This window comes from Pinus tabuliformis, chromosome 9 (assembly GCF_031772625.1).
Source record: "Pinus tabuliformis cultivar Carrire ecotype Pingquan chromosome 9, CPIR1, whole genome shotgun sequence".
NCBI lineage: Eukaryota > Viridiplantae > Streptophyta > Pinopsida > Pinales > Pinaceae > Pinus > Pinus tabuliformis.
This window is the reverse complement of record NC_142307.1, coordinates 1,871,201,163-1,871,209,856: the sequence shown is the minus strand read 5'-3', so window position 1 is coordinate 1,871,209,856 and position 8,694 is coordinate 1,871,201,163. Positions and strand designations below refer to the sequence as shown.

General features: G+C 36.4%; 1 pseudogene; it reads right to left on the bottom strand.

Moving 5' to 3' along the window:
• Positions 1-2,848: 2,848 nt before the first annotated feature.
• On the bottom strand, positions 2,849-4,810 carry LOC149156345 (uncharacterized; annotated as a pseudogene).
• Positions 4,811-8,694: the final 3,884 nt, after the last annotated feature.

Here is an 8,694-nt window from a genome sequence, read left to right as displayed (position 1 = left end):
TTTGGTTATTTTGTGGAGATTGCATGGATCTAGACTGGTGGGGCCGAATATTGTAAAACCCTAAGCATGGTCAATGAATATGTAAACGAACCTTATGATCCTGCCAAGGTGAGGTTTACGTGGTTGGAACAACAAGTCACAAATATCAACTACAATGTAAGTCTCTTCATGGGAACCTTGAAAATAAAGATGAGGATATTTGGAGAATATGGGGGTTTGAATGAAAATGACAAATCAGAATGGGGAGAAATGGGGAACCAGTCGAGGAAGGGACCTGGAAATGATCAACCTAGTTTGAGTGTCGTGAACTAATCATGTAATGCCTCACTTAATCTTATCATGAAATTTTTATTAATGTTTACTTTACCTGAAAATATTGAGAAATATTGGTGAATACCTTCATTTTGGAAACTATAAATTTATTTACTAATATAAAATTCATTATTGCTATTATTCAAATTCCCAACTTGTCTTCTTATATTGAATTTTGGGTAGGATTTGGTCTCCTTCCATTATTCCAAATTTTTTATATATTCATTTCACATTCCCCAATGAACTCTCACATTTACTTGGGAGAAGACATGTTCCTCTCCAACTAATTATCAATATATATATATATATATATATATATATATATATATATATATATATATATATATATATATATATATATATATATATATATATATATATATATATTCACCTCACATTCCCAAATGTACTCTCACATTTACTTGGGAGAAGACATGGTCCTCTCCCATTAATTACCCAATTTTATATTCATATCACATTTCCAAATGTACTCTCAGATTTACTTGGGAGAAGAGAAGTCAACTGTAAGGATGAAGGAGAAATTAATGATATTAATGAGAGGTGGTTGAGGTGGAGAAGAGAGGAAGGGCATAAAAGGGGAAGGAGGAAGGGAGAAAAGGGGAGGTTGGGTCTTGCATTGGTCTTTGTGGGGGGGGTTGGCTGTGATTTTAGGTTGGCTAGGATTTTGGAGACCTAGGGAACCTGTGAAGGTTTCTTGGGTTAGTTGAGAGGAGGGAAATATTGTTGATCTTGGTCTTGGACACACACACTACATCTGATTGGACTTGGGCTCGGAGGGCTAGGGAACCTGTGGAGGTTTCCTGGGTTAGGAATTATTTCCTAGTTGGCTAGGAGGTAAATCCAGTTGGGTTAGTCAAGAGGAACATTTCAGTAGGAGCAACAGCTCAAGGGCATCTCCAACGGGCCATTGGTACAGGTATTCCTCTATGCATAGATTACCCATGTGAGTTATTGAAATGAAATGTTCACTATTAAAGTTGTAGGGATTAGACTGTAAATGGAAAATTATCATTGTTTAAATGTCTTGTAAGAAAGTAAATTATTGCCTCTTATTACATTTAATTCCCAGAGAATATAGATTTGTTAGAAGACCCTAGGATGGGGCCTTACACGTGGTATCAGAGCTTTGGTTCAAAATCTAGACCCAAAGCCCACTAAACCCCAAATTCTGTTATAAAGAGCTTGTAACCCTCATAAGGACTTATAATCCTAAAATATATTCATATAACAAATTGTTTTTAAATTGAAAAAAAAAGAAGATACCCTCCTTATTGCCATGAAAAGCAATAGAAACCAGTTTTGTAGCTGCCTAGAGCTTGAGATTTCATTTGAATAGCAGAGGCCTTGAGACATCAATCCAGATCATCAGGTTCCTTATGATGTGTGTTGAGTCTACTCTGCCAACAGATTTCAAGTCTGTCTCCTTAAACCACTCGGACTCTGCCACCGATTTCATCTACAGGAAATTGTTTTGCAAAGATCTTCTTCAAGTCTGTCTCCTTAAACCACTCAGACTCTGCCACCGATTTCATCTACAATACCACAGGATGGTATGGTCGTGGGGCAAGCTATATGCGAATGATTGGGATAGGTATCTTTCTCCTCAGAGGGATTTCAGAAGCGGTATTTACAGCACCGATGATGGTAGGCAGGATGGTTGTGGGTCAATCTTAAATATCAAAAATTGCAATGTTTGATACTTGGCTATGCCCCCTCTTCGTATTTGATAACGACACCACAAATCTTGGAATTTTAACCTCGAAATAGCCTAGAATGACAGCCAAGTAAAGGTGGTTTTGTGTAATAAACCTCCTTAATAATTAACCTCTACGAGGCATTTTTTTTTTAGCCTCTACGATAGTAGATGGCTCTTCAATACAAATGGAAGGTAGTTGTGGCAGAACCAAAGTCCACTATGGAGTCTGCAATTTTTAGGCAGAAGAGAAAGGTTTTGTAGAGATATTCTTGTAACAATTCATCCACACCCCGGCCTCTTCAATACGCAAAAATGAAGGTTCATCCCTCTCATACTCTGTTCCCATAGCCTTAGTTACCAAGCCATTAGATGAACTGAATCCCCAGATATCCACAGTTCAAATATTTTCACATCAATTCAAATCTCTGTATTTGAGAAATATTTACCTTTTTCCTTCTCGAGTTTTTGAAGAAGAGTTCTCAAGGCATTCTTACAGGCATCCTCATTACTTTTTGTATCAATGCCTTTTGTGCTTAATATTACATTGATAAAAATTGTCTTCTTATATTCAGAGAAGAGTGTGGGATTGGTTGCAAAGTTATCAAAAATATGGTATATATACTCTAATAGGGGACAAGATCCAGAAATTCTTCCTTCTTCGGGCACGTGAACCACCTTGTTTTCTGTACTTCCTATTGCTTGCAACTGAACAACTTCCTTTGCTGAAATAGTTTTCAATATGTGGGAAGAAATGCTATGAGGAACTGATGCACTGAAGAAAACAAGATGACTTTGTGATCCAAAATTCACAATCTTCACTTAAAGCTCATCCAAATCTAAGACAAGTGTGATAGGCAGGAATCTCCGTGTTCGTTTCGGTAGCAACATGGGTTGAAAAGATGAAACCACTTCAAAGAGGTCCGTTAAATTCTTTATGAATAAATATGGATCAAAATCATCAATTTCATCATCTTCATCAACAACTCTGGATTCTTGGTTGGCCTCATCATTGCACTTCAACAATTTAGTTTGTTGCATTGCTAGAAACAAGGATGCCCTTTCTGAACTTAACAAACCTTCCTGGACTGATTCTAAACCATGCCTATGAACATCTGATGCATTTTGATCATTAAGAGGCCACTCGATGCCATTTTGAGCCACATCAAATGTTGTTCGCAAAACATCAAGATCATCATCAGGATGATTACCTGAATTTGTCTCAGACCCTTGCATTGCTTCTACCACGTCAATAGAAAGTCTAGTCAAAGTTTCTTTTCGTATGTCACCTGAATTTGGAGAAGTATCTATTACACTCCTTTTATGTTCTTCACATGAATCCCTATTCTCATTTCTTTTCTTTAGCAGACGACTTTTATGGACCATAGTTTCACCTTGATCAACTGTACATGTTGTTGTAGTTCCATTGCTAGCATCCTTTGACATATGAAAAATGGGCAAAAAATTGTCCCCATAACAAATGGATGTGCTTTCTTTTGTTCAATGCATGGGTCATCAATGGTGGAAAATGATAATCTCAGATCCTGACAAACGTCATCACCCAACTCTGTATTGGAATTTATAGTTGTGGCAGTGTTGCCTCCAATATTTTGATGATTGGGAGAAACAAGGTTGGTAGAAACATGAACAATTCTATGCTTTCGAGCAGAAGAAGTAATCAATTCTGCAACTTTTCTTTCCTTCATTTCAAGATCATGACAAGATTTTTTTTGTGCCTCCTATTAGAACTAGGGCTTGGACTACTGAGACTACAAGTTATATTTCTCTCAATCTTGCCAAAGATGATATTTTTTCCATTATATTTCATTGCAAATCTGTTTGCTGAATCCTCGCTTTCAAAAAAAAAAAACAAGAAATGCCAAACCCTTGCAAACAGGATCCCTTGTTTTCTTATTTTCAGACACAACAAGGTTTATATGAAGTAGGCATGGGCATCCTTTAAATGCCACTTGCAAATCTCTAACAATATTCTTCTTTTTAGGCAGGTTTCCAATACGAACATTCACTCTAGTTGGTGCTAGTTCATTTTGTTGTTTCTGTTATTTCTGTTGTATATTTGGGATTTCATGTTTAACCTTTTCGACATTTTTTGGAATCTGAATTCGGATATTCCACAGTTTTCATTTTTTCTTCATCGACGTTTCGACATTGTTCACTGTTCTATTTTTCATTTTATTCACATTAGCTATCTGTTTTTTTTGACTCTGCTCTATCTCAGCAAGAAGTCTATCCTCAAGTGAGGTATCATATGTTTTGGAATCCCCAAAGCCTGAAGGCTTATTAGTCTTCCATCTTTTCATTTCTGCAAATGGCACATACTCATCATCCTCGTAATCACTGTCGAATGTAACAGCAAGAGCTTCTTCTTTTTCATTGTAACAACCATATATGTAGTAGACCTTTGATAGTATGCATATGCCCCTGAAGAATCTGTAAAAGGTTGATATTTGGGCTGAAGGTGGTCTCTATGATAGTTAATCTGCCCTTTGGACCCAATCCATCTTTTGGCAGAAGGGAGAACCCAGAAGGATGCTCCAAACACTGTAATCAACATGCTGCTCCCAAACTATTGAATTTTCTCATAGGCAATGTCAAGTTGATGTTAGGTTCTGAAATCACTATTTCTGAAGATGCTTATGAAATTTTGAAGAAGATTAAACAGATGGCTCAAATTATATTTTTGGTGTCTCTCACCAGAGACATTGCAGGAATATTTGCAAATTCAAATTCAGTTAAGCCAAACTCACAAGATGTGATGTCCATTTTAAAAATCAATGAGTTAAAGTATTATAGTCATAAGAGACAATTGACATACTACAAGCACCATTGCCAAGCAGGTTGGAATTGTCATGGTCATGTGCATTTGAAGAGGTACTTACATTTTAGTTTCCGTTTGCCCCTAAGCCTCAAGCGTTTGTTCCTCCCAATATTTTGATCCTGGTCATGTGCATTTTAATATGACTGTTGAACAGATTAGAAAGGTTTACAGATCTCTAAACATTTGTAGAGCTCTAAACGTTTCACTGTATAAAAGTATTCAACTTTGTACAAAGAGCACTTGTTTCCTTGTGCTTTTGGTTCTACATATGTTTGGGATGACAGTTGCAATGTTGGGCTATGGTATCAACGATTCTCCAGCACTAGTGGCTGCTGATGTGGTTGTAATTCTTGCTGGTACAAATATACCCATGCAGCTACTGGCATAGTACTGATGAAAAGCAGTTTGGAAGATGTCATTACTGTCGTTGACCTTTCAAGGAGCACATTCACACAAATCAGACTTAACCGTTCTTAGGCTATGGATTATAATGTAATAATGGATATCCCCATAGCAGTTGGATTATTGTTTCCATTTATTGGACTCTATCTTCCTCCAGGGATTGTTGGGGCTGCCATGGAAGCTTCTTCTGTGAGTATTGTATGTTTCTCACTATTATTAACATATCATAAACAACCAAGAAAGTTATGTCAAGGTTTTCTTTTAGTTTCTTTGCATTTGTAATTGGATGACTATTTTAGAATACCACCCTGAGATTTTATTATCTTTTACAAGTCTCATGCACATACACCATTACTGAGTTGTGCATCCCAAGTTTTGTGTGAAAATGATCCCTAAAACGTAGGCCTATGGCCTGTCCATCTTGCCAACACATTTTAGAACATCAGCAACCAATAAATGTTGCATGTCCATTTTAGCCATAGATTACCCAACTCAAAATCTAGAAAACAATAAACTAATAAATGGGGATACATTTTAACTGAAGAGACACCCTTGTAAAGTGAGAATATTAGTTTTATATGCAATAAATTTGCATAATGATAGAAAATGAAAAATGTTAAATTGGAGAAAATGTTGCTCAACAGCTCAAAATTGAGCAAGAAAAGCATCATAACAACATACACGTCAATACTAAAACACCCCAAACTTGCTCTGAAGTTCCTTAAGAGTAAAATAGTTTTTGGTAGAGCATTGTCTTTAAAAAGGTAAAATAGTTTTTTCTTTGAGAGCGCATTTGACAATGCTTTATTCTGCTCTTGTTAAAAGAACATTTGCCAACCATATCATTGCAATCGGATATGACAAAGTATGCACCTTTGTCCCTAATTTCTTGGAGATTTAAGTGAGTATAGCATGATTGAATACCAAGTTAAATAGTAGGAAAAAGTATAAAAATCAGTTGCAAACCTTCCACTTTCCCTATAATAAAATAGTGCTCAACTTTCCCAACCAGCCATGAGAGCAGCTTTCTCAAACTGCAGACCATGTCAATTTAGCTAACGTAAAAAGTTTTAGATAAGCTGGGACCATTTGCCCATCTACCTGTCCTTGCCTTCAAGCACAAGGTAGATCCTACTTAGTCTCTGACAACTAGTTTTGCTTCTCGACTGACATTCACGCAATCCAAGCCTGCTATACATGCTTTATTTTGAAGCAAACTTGAGTCTTAGTATCTCAACATAACTTGTCCACAGTCCAATAAACCGTTTGATCTAGTGTGCCTACAATGCTCTCTGCTAGGAATACAGTCCTCAACTCCATCCCAACACAAGTATAGAGAGATAATTCATTGTATCGAGTCTGAATCCCTGCATGTCATACGTTGGAGTCAGTGTAAACTGTAAATATGACCTCCAATATTTATTAGAAAGTCAGTTTGGCAGCATCTACAGCTTGTCAAGCAATGAAACTAAAAAGATCCAAAATCCTTGCCAAAGCTGCCAATGTCATCTGCTTGGATCCAAACAGCACATTAAAATATGAAATGACTTTTCTACCTCCTTACTTTATGATGTGCCATACTCTCAGGTTAGATACATAGGACAGACTTCAAATCAACAAAATGGGAGAGGAAAGAATTCCAAACAAAACCTAGTTTTGTCCTCTCAATATTTGAGCTTATAATGTGAGAGTTCTACCCAATCTAGAATTAATTTTCTAGATAGATCCAGATTGACTAGAAACTATACAATGGAAATCAGGCCAGCAAACCAACAGGTTACTTTCTCATCATCAGAGCTTTTCACACTCCTGGGGCTACCTCTTGACTACTTGACTTTATAATATGGTGTCACTATCATTCGGTTAATCATCCACTCATGATGATGCTGTGACACTGGTCTACCATGAAATAGTTTAGAGCCCTGTTTGGGTACGTCTTGCAATTCCATTACTTGAACTGTTAGCTGCTTCTTGACTGCAGAAAGCATCGCTACACCATTACTTAACAAGTTATTGAACTAAAATCCACTTCATAATTTAACACTATTGCAAGAATAAATTTGAATAAAAGATGCAGTGCAACAACAAATGACAAACCATTTTTCACTTGTTGATATCCTTCATGAAGCCTTATCTTGCTATTTCAAACTTCACCTTAACATCACCTCGATATTTTGAATTCATGTTTACAAACATGTTGCTATATTACAAAACCTTCAAATAAGAAAAGTAGATTGTCCTGCTACAAGTTCCATCCAACAATAGATAGCATGTACAAAAATATTTTTCCTTGTTATATTTTTGGAAAAACGTTGTCCAAAATAGTAATTCTCAAATTGATGAAAGTTACATAAGATCCAAAAGGCAAGGCATGTTGCATCAACAGTGAATTATCAACAAATTTATCTTATACATCCTAGTTTGCTTACATTTTGGTGAGACAAGGAGATGGGCTTGGTTTGATTCTTGTTCAAATCTGTCTGTTGTTGTTCATTGTCTCGAAATACTTTACATTTGGGACTTACTGGAGGTCTCCAAGGAACAGAACTAGTAATTATATGACTTGAACCACTCATCTTATGGCTCTGGCAATCCCTGCTAGCCCGAATTTGTACACTCCTTTTCAATCCCTCCCTCTCTGGTTGTTTCATGCTTGCCACAAGGATTGTTGTCCCTTTGCAGGTTACTTTGGTGCCCCGATTGCTTTATTTTATGGGGACTTTCTTCTATACATTCTTTTTCATCATCATAGTCATCATTCCCAATCTTTTCAGCAACATGAGGATCCACATCAATTTCATAAAACAGTGTCATTAATGATTATAATTCATAAATAGTAACCAATTAAATAAGTGCCTTGGGGACTGAAATTTGAAACAACATTATTTTAGACATAAAATAAAGCATTTATTATGAAATGCAGAAAAATATATCTGTATTCTTCTCAATAACAAAAAACAGTATAGATCTCTCAAAATCCCCAGATGAGAACATGCAACAGATATCTTTAGATTCATGTGAGAACACACACACAACGTTTTAGAAACTCAACTACTCGCATGGCTACCAGTGCATCTCAAATGGAATGTGTTGTCTCATTCCCATATCACATGAAATCTCTTCACATGAAAAACTATTATTCAAAGGATATCTATTGTCATGAGAATCAACAAACGGCACACGTTGTCATCAGTGCACAGGTAGGCAATGGCAATGGAAATGTCAATTGCATTGAGACTTGTTCCTGTGCACTTGTGAACATATGAATCATCAAAACAATATTCTGCTCATATAACTCTATATGGAATGCCCTCGTTACTTTGTATGCAAATTGTGGGATAATAAATAATGTTCTGCAACTGTTTGACATCATGCCTAAAAGGGATGAATCCTCATGAAATGCAATAGTTGGGGGATGCTCCCATAA